The sequence below is a fragment of the Triticum urartu genome, chromosome 1A (genome assembly GCF_056163025.1).
Source record: "Triticum urartu cultivar PI428250 chromosome 1A, HENAU_Tu73, whole genome shotgun sequence".
In the NCBI taxonomy this organism is placed as follows: Eukaryota; Viridiplantae; Streptophyta; class Magnoliopsida; order Poales; family Poaceae; genus Triticum; species Triticum urartu.
The window spans coordinates 325,679,918-325,701,996 of NC_141873.1; positions in this window are offsets into that span (position 1 = coordinate 325,679,918).

Here is a 22,079-nt window from a genome sequence, read left to right on the forward strand (position 1 = left end):
GATGCGGGTCTGAGCTGCAATCATCCAGATACCCAAGTAAGTAATCCCGTGGCCGAACGCGTTGTTTTTTTATTCATCACAACATCATTCTGAAAGGTCGCTCTTTGACCAGGACGGGGTAACAAAGGCGAAGATGATCAGGTGTTCGGCCCCCCTTCCCGAAGGCTCAGCAAATCCAGTACTAGCCAGAATGCTCGAGCCGGCGCCTTATCAAGCGCCCTCAGGGGAAGATAAAGGGGGGGATAAAGAGGCCCACCTCTGAAGACCAAGGAAGGAAGAGGACCACTTCTGAAGACCCGGAAACAAAGGTTTCCAAACGGGGGAAGAAATCTTCGCCAGAGGGTCCTGCCTTGGAGGGTACTATTGCCGCACAGTGCCCGCAAGGGGATCAGCCCTCTACCGAGCTGTAAGTAAACAAAAAGTACTTAATAGTAAAAATATCCTACATTACTTCTGAAGACAATAACCGAAGCATATATCTTTGTAGTTTGGATCGTAGCCTTTCTCGACAGAGTTCGTCTTCGAGGGATCTTCTTTCGGAGATGATGGAGAGCGAAACACCTCCCCATGCCACCCCGCCTTATGAGGTAGGCGACCCTAAAGTGTCGTCGCGGAGGGTTTATCCTGATCCGCCAAGGCCAGAGGGTAATCCTTCAGCCACCTGAAGCCCTTGGTATTCGGCTCCTAAAGAGAGCAATAGAAAGAGTTCAGAACCGTCCGGTGTGCGATCGGGAGCACTGAAGGATCTTCTGGAGCAAGTGGCTATCTCAAAAGCGCCTCGTATGCTAATGGGTACGGTGATTGAGAGGATTTCATCCACCGAAAGAGGGTTGCATGAAGCTTTTATGAGTCTGCTGAAAGGCTTTGAGATACGTGAAATAGTGTATGTTTTTAACAGTACCGCACACGTTAGGTGTGCCTTATGCAGATAGTGGCCCCTGAGACTCTGGTTGCCGTCGAGAACGGCGGCAAACAGTGGATCATAGTCCCAGGTAATAATCAGGCCGCCTTCATGTGCAAGTGGCTAAAGGTCCGGTGGCTAGCCGGACTGATGAGTTTGCCGAGCTGAAGCGGCAATTTGATGCGACAGATGCCGACATCATGCTTGTCAACAAGCGGCTCAACGAGGCACAGGGTATGTGATTTCTCCGGTGATCAACACATAGTAAGAGGAGCATGATGCCAGTATCTTTCATATGTTGTGATTGCAGATGGTGCAGACGTCATGGAGACCCTTCGGGCGGAACTTGCCCGAGCCAAGGAACAAGCCAGGAAGAGTGTCGCGGCCGCTCTAAAGGCGGTCAAAGAACTGAGGGCCGAACACAGGGGCGGATCTACAGGGTGGCCAGGGTGGGCCGCGGCACACCCTGCGATTTGGGGTGTAGGTTTCTAACTGGGCCAGATAAGAAAACAGCTCAATAACACATGCCCAGAACGAACGCAGCCACGCCAGTCCTCCACATCGAGCAGAAACCTCGTAGCCTCGTCCCCGCACAACACTGCCCAACGCCCTGACCCCGACTCCCAACCGTCAGGCCTCGCCGTTCCTTGCGCCTCAGGGCCTTGCCGCCGGTCGCCGGCCAGATCCCGGCGCCCAGCCGCTCAGGAGGCTCCCGCTTCTCCTTCCCACCCGCCCTGCCGGCCCTCGGCTCCAGCCGCACCTCCGTGCGTGGCTGCGCCCCTACCCTGCTTGCACACCCCTGCCGCCAGCCAGCCGCCTAACGCCCCTGTCCTCGCCCCCTGCAAATTCGGTGGCAGCCGCTGCCTCTTAGTTGCCAGTCTCCCCAATTAAGGTAACGAAATATCCCAATTTATGATTTAGGGTTTTCATATTTGCACTATGCTCCACTATCCAGTACATGAACACATACACAATTTTGCGCATCATTTTCGCCTTAATTAACTCTATTGATAGAAAGTATTATCTACTATGGTCCATGTATATGTACTATGGAAAACTAAGATTTAAATGATAATTTCTGTGTGTTTGTCAGATCATATTAATCTATTTCTTTGTGACATTGATAATTATTAGAACCTTCACATGTCATATTTCTTATCAAATTTTTTTAGGGCGGACCACCCTGTTGTCAAATGCTAGCTCTGCCACTGGCCGAACAGGCTGCGCATTGCCAAAGCAAGGAAAAAATAGCCAAGATGGCCATTGAGTTGAAAGATGCCACCGACCATTACCAACTTCTTGAAAAAGAAAGCCGAGCGAAGGCGACGGACCTGGACAAGGCCATGGTAGCAGCCAAGGAAGCCCGCTCCAAAATCAGAGCAGCGAAGGAGGAGCTGTGTCAAGCTGGAGATATCCCGGCTGGGAAGCCCTTTTTTGCGGACGAAGTTCGGAGATCTGAAGTATGCCCCTCTTGATCAACTATGGAGTTCTACAGACACATACGTGGATTTTGCAGAAAGTGCTACTGATGCGGCCGAGTACTTCAAGGATCAAAAAGATCATGAAGTGGAAAAGTTGTTCTGGTCACAGTTCAATGTTCCAGTGCATCCGCTGTTGTTGAATGGGCGAATGGCCGAGTGGGCCGAGCTCCATAGGCTGTCCAGACTTGCCATGAGGTCTGTTGTGGATCATCTGTGGCCGGAAGGGTCAAGGCCGAATAGTTATTTTAGTTTAGTGCAACAATTCCTTGGTGATGTGCCGCACATCGACGCTATGAAGAGGTCGGCGTGCATAGAGGGTGCGCAGATGGCACTTGCCCGTGTCAAGACATACTGGGCAGAGATGGAGGCCACCACTATTGCAACCCAGAGTTCGGCCGTGGGCCGAGTATCTGCCGAGCACTACTTTGAAGAAGTCCTTGAAGGTGCTCTTTCAATAAAGGCTCAGTGCTTGAAGAATATTATGTTCTAGTGACATGTATTCCCGTTGTAAAAAAGAATGTTTTATTGAATTGTAAAGGCTGTGTTTATACTTTTGCCTGAAAGTATTATGATGCCTCATGTGCGGCCGTTTTTGTATATATGTATATAACCTGAAAGTTTGCAGTCGTCGGCTTCAACCCCCACGCATATAATGCGGGTGTTCGCAAAAAATGCGTATTCACACTTGATCCAATGTCTTGGTCCATTAAGGAGGTGGTAGCGCAGCGAACGAGGCAATCAGACTATATTGCTTTAACACTTTCACTTAGCCATAGGAGTTTGACGGTGGGACTACTATATAGCCCCTGGTACTTCCGCGCTTGTCTGAATACGGTGCGCGTACGTACATGACCGGGAAACGACCCTTCATTAATGCGGAGGAATCCCGAAGATTCCGCTAAGTCATCAAGTGGTTGACCAGTCTCGCGCTTTATCATGATAGTCTGTTTTCGGCTTTCACTACTGAGGTGCTCATCCGGATGAACCAGGGCACAATCGCAGTAGTTCTCCCGGTGCCGCCTTAGCCGATAGAGCGGAACATAAGGTAGAAAAACACGGGAGCCAGGAAAACCCAACATTTGACCAAAGACATGATTCGGAGCTGATGCGTATAAGGCCAAACTCACGACGCCGAACACTTCCTAAGGTATTCGGTCTTTATAACATATATGCCAGGCTGAACAATGCCCTTAATAATAAACCCCGAATGTCCAGGTACGTGCAATATTCTGACATGGTGAAATGCCAATAACGTCAGCATCCTTCTCGGTTGTACTGAGTATCCGGGGGATGTGAACAACAAGAGACAGTAAAAAAGGTTGACGCAGGGTCTTCATCTGAAAAGAAACCTTTGAGCGGGTCCCTGCTGCACGTCTGCGCCTGTGTCTCCCTTGTGCAGTGTCCTGGACAGGTGTAGCACGATTGTCATCTGTAAAAGAGAAGAACTTAGGGGAAAGTTGTCGTGCCAAAAAATTGGTTATTCTCAATAAACCATTAAAATTAAAGATAAGTCAAGTTGAGCCGAACTAGCCCTGATTACACGCGGGAAGCCCCTGGCACCGTCTATGAGGGTTTAACCATCAAACCAATCTCAGGTATATCTTGTGATGCGCCGGACTTGTCTAACCGTGTCCGCGGTCTTGACGACCTGTCATTTATTCTGGTTGGTGAGGTCGTCTAGTGCTCGGCTGTTAAAGCCTCTACACCTTCTTCCACGCGTAGAGAACGCTCAATATTTCCATCAACTGTGATGGTGCCACGTGGACCAGGCATCTTAAGCTTAAGAGAAGCGTAATGTGGTACCGCATTAAAACGAGCGAAAGTTGTTCTTCCGAGTAGTGCGTGATAGCCGCTTCGGAATGGAGCAATGTCGAAGTCTAACTTCTCACTTCGGTAGTTATCGGGTGGACCGAATACAACCTCTAGTATTAGAGAGCCCGTGGAGCAGGCCTCTGGGCCTGGTATTACTCCCTTGAAGGTAGTATTACTGTGGCTGATTTTTGTCGGGTCTATCCCCATTTTGCGGATTGTGTCCGGATATAGCAGATTTAGACCACTGCCTCCGTCCATAAGGACTCGTGTGAGATGGTATCCATTTACTATTGGGTCTAACACTAAGGCAGCCAATTCTTCATGTCGGATGCTTGTCGGGTGATCCCTGCGATCAAAAGTGATCGGGCAGGCCAACCAGGGGTTGAACTTAGGGGTGACAGGCTCTACAACGTGTATGTCTTGGAGTGCGTGTTTGCTTCTCCTCTTCGTCACGTGGATCATGTTTACTGTTTTAACCTCTGGTGGGAATTTTTTCTGTCCTCCAGTGCTTTGCTGGAGAGGTTCGTCCTCGTCTTCGCTTTGTGTCTCCCTCCCCTTGTGTTCGGCATTTAGCTTACCAGCCTGCTTGAAGACCCAGCATTCTCCGTGGGTGTGATTTGCAGGTTTATCGGGGGTGCCATGAATTTGACATAGTTTGTCTAGAATCTTGTTTAGGCTAGACAGTCCATCTCTGCTGCCTTTGAAAGGCTTTTTCCGCTGACCTGGTCGAGAGCCCCTGAATCCGGCGTTTACCGCCGTATTATCTGGGCTGTCTTCTTTATTTCGACGCTTGCTTTTACTGCGTCGTGGTTTTCCATTGCCATCCCTGACTTCGGATGTGCTTGCGTCGCTGGTGCTACTACGGGCTAACCAACTATCTTCGCCCGCGCAAAAGCGGGTCATGAGTCTTGTCAGGGCTGCCATTGTTCTCGGTTTTTCTTGGCCGAGGTGTATGGCGAGCCATTCGTCTCGGACGCTGTGCTTGAAAGCTGCTAAGGCTTCGGCGTCTGGCAGTCAACGATTTGGTTATTCTTAGTGGGAAACCTGTTCCAAAGCTTTCGGGCTGACTCTCCAGGTTGTTGAATTATATGACTTAAATCGTCTGCATCCGGAGGTCACACATAGGTCCCTTGAAAATTAGCCCGAAAAGCATCCTCGAGCTCCTCCCAACTTCCAATTGAGTTTTCGGGGAGGCCTTTCAGCCAGTGTCGAGCTGGTCCTTTAAGCTTGAGGGGCAAGTACTTGATGGCGTGGAGATCATCTCCGCGAGCCATATGGATATGGAGGATAAAGTTCTCAATCCAGATCCCAGGGTCTGTGGTCCCGTCGTACGCCTCTATGTTCACTGGTTTGAATCCTTCTGGAAATTCATGGTCCAGCACCTCATCGGTGAAACATAGGGGGTGTGCGGCACCCCTGTATTTGGATGCATCATGGCGTTCGACGGTTCTAGTATTCGATTTTGATTTTGTGCTGGAGCGCGCTGCCTAGATCCATAGATGGATCTGGTCATACTGGATTTTTGGCACAAGTCTTCACGTAGATCGTGTGTTGACTTATGTGCAGCCTTGTTAGACGCTCTATCGCGGCCACAAGGTGGTTGATCCGGCTGGTTAGCCGTTTTATTTTTCGGCTGTGTGGGCTCTACGGCCTCATCGTCGAATTCAGGTAATAGCTTGCGCTTTGGATAGCTCTTTGTGTGGTAACTTCCACCATACTTTTCTTGGTTGTAGAGCACTTTGTTCCACCTGCTGTTGAGCGTATTTTGTGCAGCCTTAAGCCTTTGCTTCTGCTTCTTCAGACTCCTCACTGTGGCAATAAGCCTTCTGCAGAGGTTCTCTTGTTCCAAGTGTGTTTCTGGGATGATGTGTGCATCTTCGTCCGGACTGTTTTCCTCTCCAGAGGGGGGTTGATGAGGTTTATCCGTGGCGTCGCTGTGTTCGGACATCGGGGTTCGTATTATGTTTGTCGTTTGCAGTTTCCTCATGCTCTGCCGCCAGGTCAATGTGGTCGTCGTTTCCTCTGGAGTCAACTGGAGTGTTATTTTATTTTGCGCTATTATCGCTGTTTTTGCCGAGGCGGGAATTGGAGCGGTGCCTACGCCGATGCTTCGTTTGCTTCTTGGAGGGGTCATCCTCCGCTGTCTTGTCGCCATTGCCTTCTTTGGGTGAATCCGCCATGTATATGTCATGTGATGAAGTGGTTGTCCAGCGCTCAGTGGGCACTGGTTCCTGTTCCTCTCCTGCATTGTCGTCCATGCCGTCGATGTCTTCGGAGTCGAAATCGAGCATGTCAGTTAAATCGTCAACAGTGGCTACTAAGTGGGTGGTGGGTGGGGAGCGAATTTCTTCGTCGTCCGCATCCCATTCTAGCCGGACATAGTTCGGCCAAGGTTCTCCTGACAAGGAGAGAGACCTTAATGAATTTAGCACGTCGCCGAAAGATGAGTGCTGAAAGATATCCGCGGAGGTGAACTCCATGATTGGCGCTCAATCAGATTCGATAGGCACGGACACAGGCGGCTCGGAGTCCATGGCTGGAGACGAATCCAGTGATTCAGCAACACGGCTCTCGTAAGGGGTGAAGTCAGTATCCGGCTCCATCGCCACTGAGAGTGCGGCCTCCATGGCGGGGTCTATCCCCCCGTCCTCGGATGGCGCAATTTGCTCCAGATTGAGGGCCGGAGTAGTTGCACGTGTGATCTCCCGAACACTATCCGATGGCAGAGTTACGTCATGCTCGTCGTGATTGTGCGGCGCACCTGACATGGGCTCGAATCCGTCGAAGATCAAGTATCCGCGGATGTCAGCAGTGTAGTTTAAGTTTCCGAACCTGACCTGATGGCCAGGGGCATAGCTCTCGATCCGCTCCAGATGGCCAAGCGAGTTGGCCCGCAGTGCGAAGCCGCCTTATACGAAGATCTGTCTGAGGAGGAAAACCTCACCCTGGACCGCATCGTTACCGATGATCGAAGGAGCCATCAAGCCTTACGGTGACGGCACAGTGGAACTCTCAATGAAAGCACCAATGTCGGTGTCAAAACCGGCGGATCTCGGGTAGGGGGTCCCGAACTGTGCGTCTAAGGTGGATGGTAACAGGAGGCGGGGGACACGATGTTTACCCAGGTTCGGGCCCTCTTGATGGAGGTAATACCCTACGTCCTGCTTGATTGATCTTGATGATATGAGTATTACAAGAGTTGATCTACCACGAGATCGTAGAGGCTAAACCCTAAAAGCTAGCCTATGGTATGATTGTTGTTGTCCTACGGACTAAACCCTCCGGTTTATATAGACACCGAAGGGGGCTAGGGTTACACGGAGTCGGTTACAAGGGAGGAGATCTACATATCTATATTGCCAAGCTTTCCTTCCACGCCAAGGAGAGTCCCATCTGGACATGGGACGAAGTCTTCAATCTTGTATCTTCATAGTCCAACAGTCCGGCCAAAGGATATAGTCTGGCTGTCCGGAGACCCCCCAATCCAGGACTCCCTCAGCTTGCGTTATTGAATATATCACACACGGTCCGTGAAAGAAACTGTGTGGCAAAGGTTGTCCATCACACACAGTTTTCATGTGGTAAACATTTGCGCAAGGTGGCCTAACACAAATAGTTTTCAAGAGAAAGTCGTGTGTGATTGTTCATTGATCCAACACGGTTTATTCCTAAGAAATGTGTGCGTTGCCTGAGGTCATCGCCCACGGTATTTTTTTAACAACCGTTTGCAATAGCAAAAGCCAATTAGCAGGCTAATTATCTGATTATTAATAATCCATTTATTAATGTAATTGACAGTTCATATTAAGCACACAATATATTTCATTTTCATAATTGAAATCAGAGTACAACATCATAGCTTCAGCACTTAGCTACCCATTACACAACTACACCAGGACCAAGTTTCACATGCAACATCTATAACCTTTCAAAATTAGCATCATAGACGGTACATAAACATATGTATCTCATCTGGAAAACTGCTGAAGCAGAAGGTGAATATTGAGCCTTCATTGATGTTGAAGGTCTTTGTAACTTTAGGCCAGTGCTTGTGGATGATTGACCGTCCATCATTCGTCCTCTTTAGGAACACTTCAATATTGAACCGTGGGTGTTGTATGAATACCTTCCTCGCCTCCTGACCATACATGTGGTTTGAGAGGTAATCATCAGTGAACTGCTTTGGAAAGGTCTGAAAACAAGGATGTGCAAAAATATCTTCTCTATATTGGAAATGGGGCAAAGGAATAAAAAAGGCAAGGTATAATAGTTAGTACCATCATGTAGTGAACTGTTGTCTTCTTCATTGTGCAGACAAAGATCTTGTTGTTTTTTGTCTCTAATTTCGCTATCCTAACAATCTTTCTGAGTTTCTTGACTTGACTGATATTCATGGACAACTCATTTCCCCATATGCAAAAGGGTCGAACAGTGGGTCAAAACCTCTGACAGCAGGACATACATGTGCAAGACCAAATTGTTAAAAACCTAAATATTAGAATGGTTCCTGCAATTGCACAATAATGTGCTATTAGACAATGGACCATGCATGTGCTAACCTCTATTGTAAACCTCAGTGCCTCCCATTGTTTCCCTGCAACACATATAAGGTAGTTAGTCATCAGGTTAAGTAAGGGTTCGCATGCTATCAGTAAAATATGTTGATGAAAATTAATCACATTGCAGATTCATCAGATTAATTCAAGCCACAGGGAAAACCCATTTATCCAAACCAAGCATGATTAAGAACTAGGGAATATAGCACTTGTATATGTTTCTCATGTATTAAGTGCAGCCAAATTTGACTTATTCCTCACATGCACAACAATACAAAATTCTACCCACGACAATTGGACATCACATTGCATAATAGAACCAATCAGTTAACTAAACACCACAACAAATGAACCAAACATTAACTGAGCACCAAATTGCACAATATAACATTGAACCAAGCAGTTAACTAAACACCACAACAAATGAACTAAACATTAACTGATCACCACATTGCACAATATAACATACTCCTAATAGAAGATCAGACAGTTAACCAAATAGTTAACTTCAGCCAATTGTAGCAATTGTATTTGTTTCTCATGTATTTACTACAGCCAAATTCAATTTATTCCTCACATGGTATACAATAACAGAATGCACCCACAATTTTGTAAAGATAAATTCGATTTATTTCTCACATGGAAGACAATACAAAATTGCAGCCTGAAGAATTGAACATCACATTTGCATAATTGAACCAAATAGTTAACTGAAGACGACAACTAATTAACAAAATAGTTAATAAGTGAGCACCACACTGCATGACATATAGAACATATACACTAGAGCAACAGATGGCATGGTAAAATTAGACAGCACAATTCACAAGAATTTGTGAAGGAAAGGCAGGAGCAGCACACGCAACGGGTAAACTGAGCATGCATAACCGGCGTAGCTAGCAAATGGCATTGTGATACTTCAAGATCCAGGGGTCAGCATGAATGGAAGCCATCGCGACCTCATCCGTGCGTGTGGCCGCGATTTGCTTCTCCACTGCCAAATGCTCCTTGAGGTCCTGGCTATACTGCGTGCACCATGGCTTAGGTCGGCGCTTATTTGGTGGAGGGGTCGGTGATTTGGGTGGAAGGTGTCGCGCTCGCGCCAGTGGTAGGGGCTTGTGGGATGTGGAAGGAGGAGGAGGATGGGGGTCGGGTGTGGATTACCTGCCTGGATAGGCGAGGCCGAGGAGCGTGAAGGAGGGTTGCCGGCGAGGAGGCGGCGGCACTGCAAGCAAGGACTGAAGGTTTCAACTTGGAAAGGAAGGTGGAAAGAGGGTAAATGTGGCTTTTGGTAAGGGGGATGGGGCGGGGAGGTAGATATTTCCACAGAAGCCGAAAATTTGGAATCGCTTCAGCCAAAAAACTGGCGCACAAAGTGTCATCAGACACGGACCCTTATTTAGAACTGGCGCGCCGTGGACTGTAGCCGACACACCTTCTCTCTTAAGCCATGGGCGTACTATACACCGACGGTGCTCCAAGATATTTTGTGCTTCATCTCACACAGTTGGTGATAATAAACTGTGTGCGGTCTACTTGATTTATCGTCTTGATCATTTGAATTACGTAATGGGGTCACAGCTACAAAGGATGGTGTTTGAATTGTTAGAACATATATGTGTAGTGAACATGCAACTATAGGTGTGTCGTCAAAAAAATTGGAATGATTCAGCGTTCGTTTGTACATTTTTATACATTAACTGGGTTTTCCAGGCATCTTATGCGCATAATTCAAATTTGAACTACATGCACATGCTCCAGTGCATATAAACTTGTTAAAAAAATCAAATATGTGTCCTTGGTTGCATGCTTAGGTCCCATGCAAGAAATGGGAATGAATTTCAAACACCCTGCCACCGTCACTCGACCACAAACATTGACATGCCTAGTTTTTAAATTCTAGTAAATCCAAAACTCATCTGAAATTCATGAAACTTGGCATGCTATCATGTAGCGGCATCAACATGTCATGGTACAAATTTTGTCCCATTTGGGGTAGGTTTGGGTATAAGCTTCTCACAAACCAGAGCTTCTCACAACAAGCGTGATGGTCTCGGGGTTCGTTTGGATATTTTTATGCATTAACTGAGTTTTCAATGCATTTATGTGCATAATTTAAAATTGAACTACATGCACATGCTCCAGTGCATATAAACTGGTTGAAAAATCAAATCTGTGTCCTTGTGTGCATGCTTAGGTCCCATGCAAGAAATGGGAATGAATTTGAAACACCAGGGGACCGTTGATTGCCGGCAAAACATTGAGATGCCTGGTTTTTTAATTCTAGTAAATCCAAAACTCGTCTGAAATTCATGAAACTTGGCATGCTATCATGGAGCGACATCAACATGCCGTGGTACAAATTTTGTCCGATTTGGGGCAGGTTTGGGTATATGCTTCTCACAAACCGGAGCTTCTCACAACAAGCATGATGCTTTTAGGTAGGGAACATCCCACCTTTGGGGATGAAACATATCCATTGCCTCTTATTGCTTTCAATTTTTTTTTCTCGTGTCAATATAGAACAACATGAGTGTTGTGCAAATTTTGTGATTTTTCGGGGTTCATTTGGACATTTTTATGCTTTAACCGAGTTTTCAATGGAATTTATGTGCATAATTCAAATTTGAACAACATGTGCATGCTCCAGTGCATATAAATTGGTTAAAAATCAAATCTGTGTCCTTGGGTGCATGCTTAGGTCCCATGCGAGAAATGGGCATGAATTTCAAACACCGGAGCATCGTTGACTGCCGGCAAAACATTGAGACGCCTAGTTTTTAAATTCTAGTAAATTCAAAATTATGTTAACCATTCATGTGATGCCACATGTCTTGGTTTTAATGTATGTAGGAGGTGTTGTGCGGACAGCTGCTTGACCTTGACTGAACGGGAGGCGTGCGAGCGCCTTCCGGTGCACAGGCTAACCGAGAGGCGTGCAAGCTGTCCTCGAGTGTGCAGGCTCACCGGGAAGCGGGCGAGTTGTACGCTGCGCAGGCTCACTGGGAAGAGAGCCCTTTGATTTCCATGTCCGCTTGCCTTGCTCGCGTCCTCTCCATCAATGGCGCCCAAGCCGCAGTTTAATTCGCTTTTTAAATATAAAACACTCATCGCAAACGTTTTAGTTAGAACACCTGTATGCAAACCGACATCTTCCCCTGGAAGCCAAGAGAAAATGTGCTAAGCAGGATTTCTACAGCTCTTGATCGCAAACGATTTAGATAGAACACCCGTATGCAAAGTGAGAGCAGCGCAGGATTTGTGCATCCCTTCAATGCAAACGGTTGTTCTAGATGACCCGTGTGCAACCACGTACAAACAATTTTGTAAGATTTGCATCTGTCATATTGGGTATGTTGCCATTTGTCAAACTGGAAAGATTTACATTTGTTGATCTAGTAACGTTGCCATTTGTCAATCCTTGTAACACTGCGATTTGTCAAAATATGTGATACGTCTCCAACGTATCTATAATTTTTGATTGTTCCATGCTATTATATTATCTGTTTTGGATGTTAATGGGCTTTATTTTACACTTTTATATTATTTTTGGGACTAACCTATTAACCGGAGGCCCAGCCCAAATTGCTATTTTTTTGCCTACTTCAGTGTTTCACAGAAAAGGAATATCAAACGGAGTCCAAATGGAATGAAACCTTCAGGAGCGTGATTTTTGGAACAAATGTGATCCAGAGGACTTGGAGTGGACGTCAAGCAATCAACGAGGAGGCCATGAGGCAGGGGGGGCGCCTACCCCCCTGGCGGGCCCTGCACCCTCGTGGGCCCCTCGTTGCTCCACCGACCTACTTCTTCCTCATATATATATATATATATATATATATATATATATATATATATATATATTAATATACCCCCCAAACATCTAGGAGCACCACGAAACCCTATTTCTACCGCTGCAACCTTTTGTACCCAAGAGATCTATTGGATGTAACTCTTCTTTTGCGGTGTGTTTGTCGAGATCTGATGAATTGTGGGTTTATGATCCAGATTATCTATGAACAATATCTGAATCTTCTCTGAATTCTTTTATGTATGATTGGTTTATCTTTGCAAGTCTCTTCGAATTATCAGTTTGGTTTGGCCTACTAGATTGATCTTTCTTTCAATGGGAGAAGTGCTTAGCTTTGGGTTCAATCTTGCGGTGCTCGATCCCAGTGACAGAAAAGGAAATGACACGTATTGTATTGTTGCCATCGAGGATAACAAGATGGGGTTTACATCATATTGCATGAGTTTATCCCTCTACATCATGTCATCTTGCTTACGGTGTTACTCTGTTCTTATGAACTTAATACTCTAGATGCATGCGGGATAGCGGTCGATGTGTGGAGTAATAGTAGTAGATGCAGGCAGGAGTCGCACTAGTAGAAAACGGAGCTTTATTACCGGTTTGTAAGGGCCTTTAGTGCCGGTTTTGCAACCGGCGCTGAAGGGTGGAGACTAAAGGCCCCCCCTTTAGTACCGGTTCGGCACGAACTGCCACTAAAGGCCCACCACGTGGCATGAGCTCGCACCGTGGTATGGGGGACCTTTAGTACCGGTTGGTAACACCAACCGGTACTAAAGGTTTTTTTTGATTTTTTTTAATTTTGGAAAAAATTTGATTTTTTCGATTATCAATTTTCTAAATTATTTGATGATTTAGTCTCTAATCACCCCTCTTAACTACTCAAGTGTGGATCACTCATTACAAATCGTCTAACTTCCCGGCCGGTCACCCAGCCTGAGCACGCTTAACTTTGGAGTTCTATTCCCCCTAGTTTCCAAGTCTGCACTTGTTGTTTTCCTCACAAATGTAAGCTGCCTATCCTATTAACCCTCAGTATTTTAGCTTGAGCATTAGGTCACACGTTTCACCATTTGAGTTTGAAACTATTATTCTAGAAAACAGTAATTATTTAGTAACACTAATATTTCCTTAATAAGTAGTTTGACCATAGTTTGACCACAATTTGACCATAGTTTGACCAGATTTGACCAAAATTCAAAAAAAACTAAAATAATTATTTAGTAACACTAATATTCTTGAATAATTATTTAGTAACACTAATATTCTTGAATAATTATTTATTAACACTAATATTTCTTGAATAAGTAGTTTGACCACAGTTTGACCAAAATTCAAAAAAACTGAAATTTGAGCATAAGTTTTTTCCTTTTAGAATTTGAGGATTCTAAAAAATTGCAAATAGGCCGTAGGCTGTCAAAATCGGATGCGGATTTTCGTGCTGAACATTTTGATATATTATACGTTTTTTCCGACATCGTATGCAAAAGTTATAGCCGTTTTACTTTTTCATAACACTTTTTTGCAAAACATGTCCAAATTTAAGTTTTTTAATTTTCCTAACTAGTAGATGTAGTAATATAACTACATCTCGAAGAATTTTATTTTTTGAAGTTTTTATCATTTTCTTTTGTTTTTTCTCAAAACTGAAATGGCGATACACGGGGGGGGGGGGGGGGGGGGGTAGAGTTTGAAAATTGCCCTATAGTCCCGGTTTGTGTCTCCAAACGGGACTATAGGTCAGACCCCTTTAGTCCCGGTTCATGGCACGAACCGGTACTAAAGGTTAGCCCTTTAGTACCAGTTTGTGCCACGAACCGGGACTAAAGGGGCTCGTGGGCCCCCGGCCTGACGCCAGCCTGCCACCACCCCTTTAGTACCGGTTCGTGGCACGAACCGGTACTAAAGGTTCAACACGAACCGGCATTAATGCATAGCCGTTTGAACCGAGACTGATGGTACCATTAGTATCGGGCCAAAATCGAACCGGGACTAATGTGTCTCACATTAGGTCGTTTTTCTACTAGTGTCGGTCTAGTTGTCACGGACGTGATGCCTATATACATGATCATACCTAGATATTCTCATAATTATTCGCTTTTCTATCAATTGCATGACAGTAATTTGTTCACCCACCATAATACTTATGCTATCTTGAGAGAAGCCACTAGTGAAACCTATGGCCCCGGGTCTATTCTCCACCATATAAGTTTCCATCTATTTTATTTTGCAATCTTTACTTTCAATCTATATCATAAAAATACCAAAAATATTTATCTTATTATTATTATCTCTATCAGATCTCACTCTTGCAAGTGGCCGTGAAGGGATTAACAACCCCTTTATCGCGTTGGTTGCGAGGTTCTTATTTGTTTGTATAGGTACGAGGTGACTCGCGTGTGGTCTCCTACTGGATTGATACCTTGGTTCTCAAAAACTGAGGGAAATACTGACGCTGCTTTACTACACCACCCTTTCCTCTTCAAGGGAAAACCAACGCAGTGCTCAAGAGGTAGCAATATGCAGCTAGAAATCATTAGCACTATGTAATTTTTGCAACTAAAATTCAGTAATTAAGCATAGATTTCATTCATACATTAAGCAGTCGTTCTTAATTTATACAAACAGTTCGACTGGACAGCTGAACCGACCAAACTTCTCCCCAATTGTTGCCAACCACGTACTGAAATAGCTAGTTCAACTATATATACTAGCTAATTTTAAGTATGTTGTACAGTTCGACCACACATGTATAGTCAGATGAACTGAACAAAATAGCCCCTAAATACTACTACTACCATGGAGGGGCTTTGTGCTACTTCCGGCAGCCTCTCCTCTGCCGAGCGCGCTTAGTAATAGACAGAGGAGGAGGAGCCTACCGACGAGCTAGACAAATGCAATACGGTGCCTGTCACTTCTGCATGTTCAGCGACGCTCGCCAGCTCGAACGCCCACTGTCACTCCAGACGATCCCTCTCGAAGCGGCCAGACTGCTCGTAGATCTCCTGATTCCTCGCCTCTGCGTTGGCGTGTGCTGCGGCCACGGCTGCAGTAAGGCTCTTTGCGTGCTCGACGAGGCGCTCCTCCTCTTCCCATAGGAACTCGATGTAGCGCGCAAGGTCGCTGACACAAGTGTGGGCCTCCACCTCCACCCCTCCTTCGGGCAGCGGTGGCGGAGCAGTTGATGATCCCGGCGGTCGATGGTGGGCGGGCGGCCATTGTTGGGTTTCATAGTAATTTCAAAAAATTTCCTACGCACACGCAAGATCATGGTGATGCATAGCAACGAGAGGGGGAGAGTGTGATCTACGTACCCTTGTAGATCGATAACGGAAGCGTTAACTTGGTTGATGTAGTCGTATGTCTCCACGGCCCGACCGATCAAGCACCGAAACTACAGCACCTCCGAGTTCTAGCACACATTCAGCTCGATGACGATCCTCGGACTCCGATCCAGCAAAGTGTCGGGGAAGAGTTCCGTCAGCACGACGGCGTGGTGACGATCTTGATGTACTACCGTCGCAGGGCTTCGCCTAAGCACCGCTACAATATTATCGAGGACTATGGTGGAAGGGGGCACCGCACACGGCTAAGAATATGATCACGTGGATCAACTTGTGTCTCTAGGGGTGCCCCGTGCCTCCGTATATAAAGGCTCAAAGGAGGGGGCTGGCCGGCCAAGAGGTGGCGTGCCAGGAGGAGTCCTACTCCTTCCGGGAGTAGGACTCCCCCCTTTCCTAGTTGGAATAGGATTCGCGGAGGGGGGAAAAGAGGAGAGAGAGAGGAGGAAGGGGGGCCGGCCCCCTCTCCTTGTCCTATTCGGACCAAAGGGGGGAGGGGCACGCGGCCCATCTCTGGCCGCCTCTCCTCTCTTCCACTAAGGCCCACTAAGGCCCATATACCTCCCGGGGGGTTCCGGTAACCTCCCGGTACTCTGGTAAAATCCTGATTTCACCCGGAACACTTCCGATATCCAAACATAGGCTTCCAATATATCAATCTTTATGTCTCGACCATTTCGAGACTCCTCATCATGTCCGTGATCACATCCAGGACCCCGAACAACCTTCGGACATCAAAATGCATAAACTCATAATATAACTATCATCGTAACCTTAAGCGTGCGGACCCTACGGGTTCGAGAACAATGTAGACATGACCGAGACACGTCTCCGGTCAATAACCAATAGCGGAACCTAGATGCTCATATTGGCTCCTACATATTCTACGAAGATCTTTTATCGGTCAGACCGCATAACAACATACGTTGTTCCCTTTGTCATCGGTATGTTACTTGCCCGGGATTCGATCGTCGGTATCCCATACCTAGTTCAATCTCGTTACCGGCAAGTCTCTTTACTCGTTCCCTAATGCATCATCCCGCAACTAACTCATTAGTTGCAATGCTTGCAAGGCTTCAGTGATGTGCATTACCGAGAGGGCCCAGAGATACCTCGCCGACAATCGGAGTAACAAATCCTAATCTCGAAATACGCCAACCCAGCATGTACCTTTGGAGACACCTGTAGAGCTCCTTTATAATCACCCAGTTACGTTGTGACGTTTGGTAGCACACAAAGTGTTCCTCCGGCAAACGGGAGTTGCATAATCTCATAGTCATAGGAACATGTATAAGTCATGAAGAAAGCAATAGCAACATACTAAACGATCGGGTGCTAAGCTAATGGAATGGGTCATGTCAATCAGATCATTCAACTAATGATTTGATCCCGTTAATCAAATGACAACTCTTTGTCCATTGTTAGGAAACATAACCATCTTTGATTAACGAGCTAGTCAAGTAGAGGCATACTAGTGACACTCTGTTTGTCTATGTATTCACACATGTATTATGTTTCCGGTTAATACAATTCTAGCATGAATAATAAACATTTATCATGATATAAGGAAATAAATAATAACTTTATTATTGCCTCTAGGGCATATTTCCTTCAGTCTCCCACTTGCACTAGAGTCAATAATCTAGATTACACAGTAATGATTCTAACACCCATGGAGCCTTGGTGCTGATCATGTTTTGCTCGTGGAAGAGGCTTAGTCAACGGGTCTGCTACATTCAGATCCGTATGTATCTTGCAAATCTCTATGTCGCCCACCTGGACTAGATCCCGGATGGAATTGAAGCGTCTTTTGATGTGCTTGGTTCTTTTGTGAAATCTGGATTCCTTCGCCAAGGCAATTGCACCAGTATTATCACAAAAGATTTTCATTGGACCCGATGCACTAGGTATGACACCTAGATCGTATATGAACTCCTTCATCTAGACTCCTTCGTTTGCTGCTTCTGAAGCAGCTATGTACTCGCTTCACATGTAGATCCCGCCACAACGCTTTGTTTAGAACTGCACCAACTGACAGCTCCACCATTTAATGTAAACACGTATCCGGTTTGCGATTTAGAATCGTCCGGATCAGTGTCAAAGCTTGCATCAACGTAACCGTTTACGATGAGCTCTTTGTCACCTCCATATACGAGAAACATATCCTTAGTCCTTTTAAGGTACTTCAGGATGTTCTTGACCGTTGTCCAGTGATCCACTCCTGGATTACTTTGGTACCTCCCTGCTAGACTTATAGCAAGGCACACATCAGGTCTGGTACACAGCATTGCATACATGATAGAGCCTATGCCTGAAGCATAGGGAACATCTTTCATTTTCTCTCTATCTTCTGCAGTGGTCGGGCATTGAGTCTGACTCGACTTCACACCTTTTAACACAGGAAAGAACCCTTTCTTTGCTTGATCCATTTTTAACTTCTTCAAAACTTTGTCAAGGTATGTGCTTTGTGAAAGTCCAATTAAGCATCTTGATCTATCTCTATAGATCTTAATGCCTAATATGTAAGCAGCTTCACTGAGGTCTTTCATTGAAAAACTCTTATTCAAGTATCCCTTTATGCTATCCAGAAATTCTATATCATTTCCAATTAGTAATATGTCATCCACATATAATATCAGAAATTCTACAGAGCTCCCACTCACTTTCTTGTAAATACGGGCTTCTCCAAAAGTCTGTATAAAACCAAATGCTTTGATCACACTATCAAAGCATTTATTCCAACTCCGAGAGGCTTGCACCAGTCCATAAATGGATCGCTGGAGCTTGCACACTTTGTTAGCTCCCTTTGGATTGACAAAACCCTCTGGTTGCATCATATACAACTCTTCTTCCAGAAATCCATTCAGGAATGCAGTTTCGACATCCATCTGCCAAATTTCATAATCATAAAATGCGGCAATTGCTAACATGATTCGGACAGACTTAAGCATCGCTACGGGTGAGAAGGTCTCATCGTAGTCAATCCCTTGAACTTGCCGAGACCCTTTTGCGACAAGTCGAGCTTTGTAGACAGTAATATTACCGTCGGCATCAGTCTTCTTCTTGAAGATCCATTTATTCTCAATTGCTTGCCGATCATTGGGCAAGTTAACCAAAGTCCACACTTTGTTCTCATACATGGATCCCATCTCAGATTTCATGGCTTCAAGCCATTTTGCGGAATCTGGGCTCACCATCGCTTCTTCATAGTTCGTAGGTTCATCATGATCTAGCAGCATGACTTCCAAAACAAGATTACCGTACCACTCTGGCGCGGATCTCACTCTGGTTGATCTACGAGGTTCAGTAGTATCTTGTCCTGAAGTTTCATGATCATTATCATTAGCTTCCTCACTAATTGGTGTAGGTGTCACAGAAACAGTTTTCTGTGATGCACTACTTTCCAATAAGGGAGCAGGTACAGTTACCTTGTCAAGTTCTACTTTCCTCCCACTCACTTCTTTCGAGAGAAACTCCTTCTCCAGAAAGTTTCCGAACTTAGCAACAAAAGTCTTGCCTATGGATCTGTGATAGAAGGAGTATCCAATAGTCTCCTTTGGATATCCTATGAAGACACATTTCGCCGATTTGGGTTCGAGCTTATCAGGTTGAAGCTTTTTCACATAAGCATCACAGCCCCAAACTTTCAGAAACGACAACTTTGGTTTCTTGCCAAACCATAGTTCATAAGGCGTCGTCTCAACGGATTTTGATGGTGCCCTATTTAACGTGAATGCGGCCGTCTCCAAAGCATAACCCCAAAACGATAGCGGTAAATCAGTAAGAGACATCATAGATCGCACCATATCTAGTAAAGTACGATTACGACATTCGGACACACCATTACGCTGTGGTGTTCCGGGTGGCGTGAGTTGCGAAACTATTCTGCATTGTTTCAAATGTACACCAAACTCGTAACTCAAATATTCTCCTCCACGATCAGATCGTAGAAACTTTATTTTCTTGTTACGATGATTTTCAACTTCACTCTGAAATTCTTTGAACTTTTCAAATGTTTCAGACTTATGTTTCATTAAGTAGATATACCCATATCTGCTTAAGTCATCTGTGAAGGTGAGAAAATAACGATATCCGCCACGAGCCTTAATATTCATCGGACCACATACATCTGTATGTATGATTTCCAACAAATTTGTTGCTCTCTCCATAGTACCAGAGAATGGCGTTTTAGTCATCTTGCCCATGAGGCACGGTTCGCAAGTACCAAGTGATTCATGATCAAGTGGTTCCAAAAGTCCATCAGTATGGAGTTTCTTCATGCGCTTTACACCGATATGACCTAAACGGCAGTGCCACAAATAAGTTGCACTATCATTATCAACTCTGCATCTTTTGGCTTCAACATTATGAATATGTGTGTTACTACTATCAAGATTCAATAAGAATAGACCACTCTTCAAGGGTGCATGACCATAAAAAATATTACTCATATAAATAGAAACAACCATTATTCTCTGATTTAAATGAATAACCGTCTCGCATCAAACAAGATCCAGATATAATGTTCATGCTTAACGCTGGCACCAGATAACAATTATTTAGGTCTAATATTAATCCCGAAGGTAGATGTAGAGGTAGCGTGCCGACCGCGATCACATCGACTTTGGAACCATTTCCCACACGCATCGTCACCTCGTCCTTAGCCAATCTTCGCTTAATCCGTAGTCCCTGTTTCGAGTTGCAAATATTAGCAACAGAACCAGTATCAAATACCCAGGTGCTACTGCGAGCATTAGTAAGGTACACATCAATAACATGTATATCACATATACCTTTGTTCACCTTGCCATCCTTCTTATCCGCCAAGTATTTGGGGCAGTTCCGCTTCCAGTGACCAGTCTGCTTGCAGTAGAAGCACTCAGTTTCAGGCTTAGGTCCAGACTTGGGTTTCTTCTCTTGAGCAGCAACTTGCTTGCTGTTCTTCTTGAAGTTCCCCTTCTTTTTCCCTTTGCCCTTTTTCTTGAAACTAGTGGTCTTGTTGACCATCAACACTTGATGCTCCTTCTTGATTTCTACCTCCGCAGCTTTCAGCATTGCGAAGAGCTCGGGAATAGTCTTATTCATCCCTTGCATATTATAGTTCATCACGAAGCTCTTGTAGCTTGGTGGAAGTGATTGGAGAATTCTGTCAATGACGCTATCATCCGGAAGATTAACTCCCAGTTGAATCAAGTGATTACAATACCCAGACATCTTGAGTATATGCTCACTGACAGAACTGTTCTCCTCCATCTTGCAGCTATAGAACTTATTGGAGACTTCATATCTCTCAATCCAGGCATTTGCTTGAAATATTAACTTCAACTCCTGGAACATCTCATATGCCCCATGACGTTCAAAACGTCGTTGAAGTCTCGGTTCTAAGCCGTAAAGCATGGCACATTGAACTATCGAGTAGTCATCAGCTTTGCTCTGCCAGATGTTCATAACATCTGGTGTTGCTCCAGCAGCAGGCCTGGCACCCAGCGGTGCTTCCAGGACGTAATTCTTCTGTGTAGCAATGAGGATAATCCTCAAGTTACGGACCCAGTCCGTGTAATTGCTACCATCATCTTTCAACTTTGCTTTCTCAAGGAACGCATTAAAATTCAACGGAACAACAGCACGGGCCATCTATCTACAATCAAACATACATAAGCAAGATGCTATCAGTTACTAAGTTCATGATAAATTTTGGTTCAATTAATCATATTACTTAAAGAACTCCCACTTAGATAGATATCCCTCTAATCCTCTAAGTGATTACATGATCCAAATCAACTAAACCATGTCCGATCATCATGTGAGATGGAGTAGTTTCATTGGTGAACATCACTATGTTGATCATATCTACTATATGATTCGCGCTCGACCTTTCGATCTCCGTGTTCCGAGGCCATATCTGTATATGCTTGGCTCATCTAATATAACCTGAGTATTCTGCGTGTGCAACTGTTTTGCACCCGTTGTATTTGAACGTAGAGCCTATCACACCCGATCATCACGTGGTGTCTCAGCACGAAGAACTTTTGCAACGGTGCATACTCAGGGAGAACACTTCTTGATAATTAGTGAGAGATCATCTTATAATGCTACCGTCAATCAAAGCAAGATAAGATGCATAAAAGATAAACATCACATGCAATCAATATAAGTGATATGATATGGCCATCATCATCT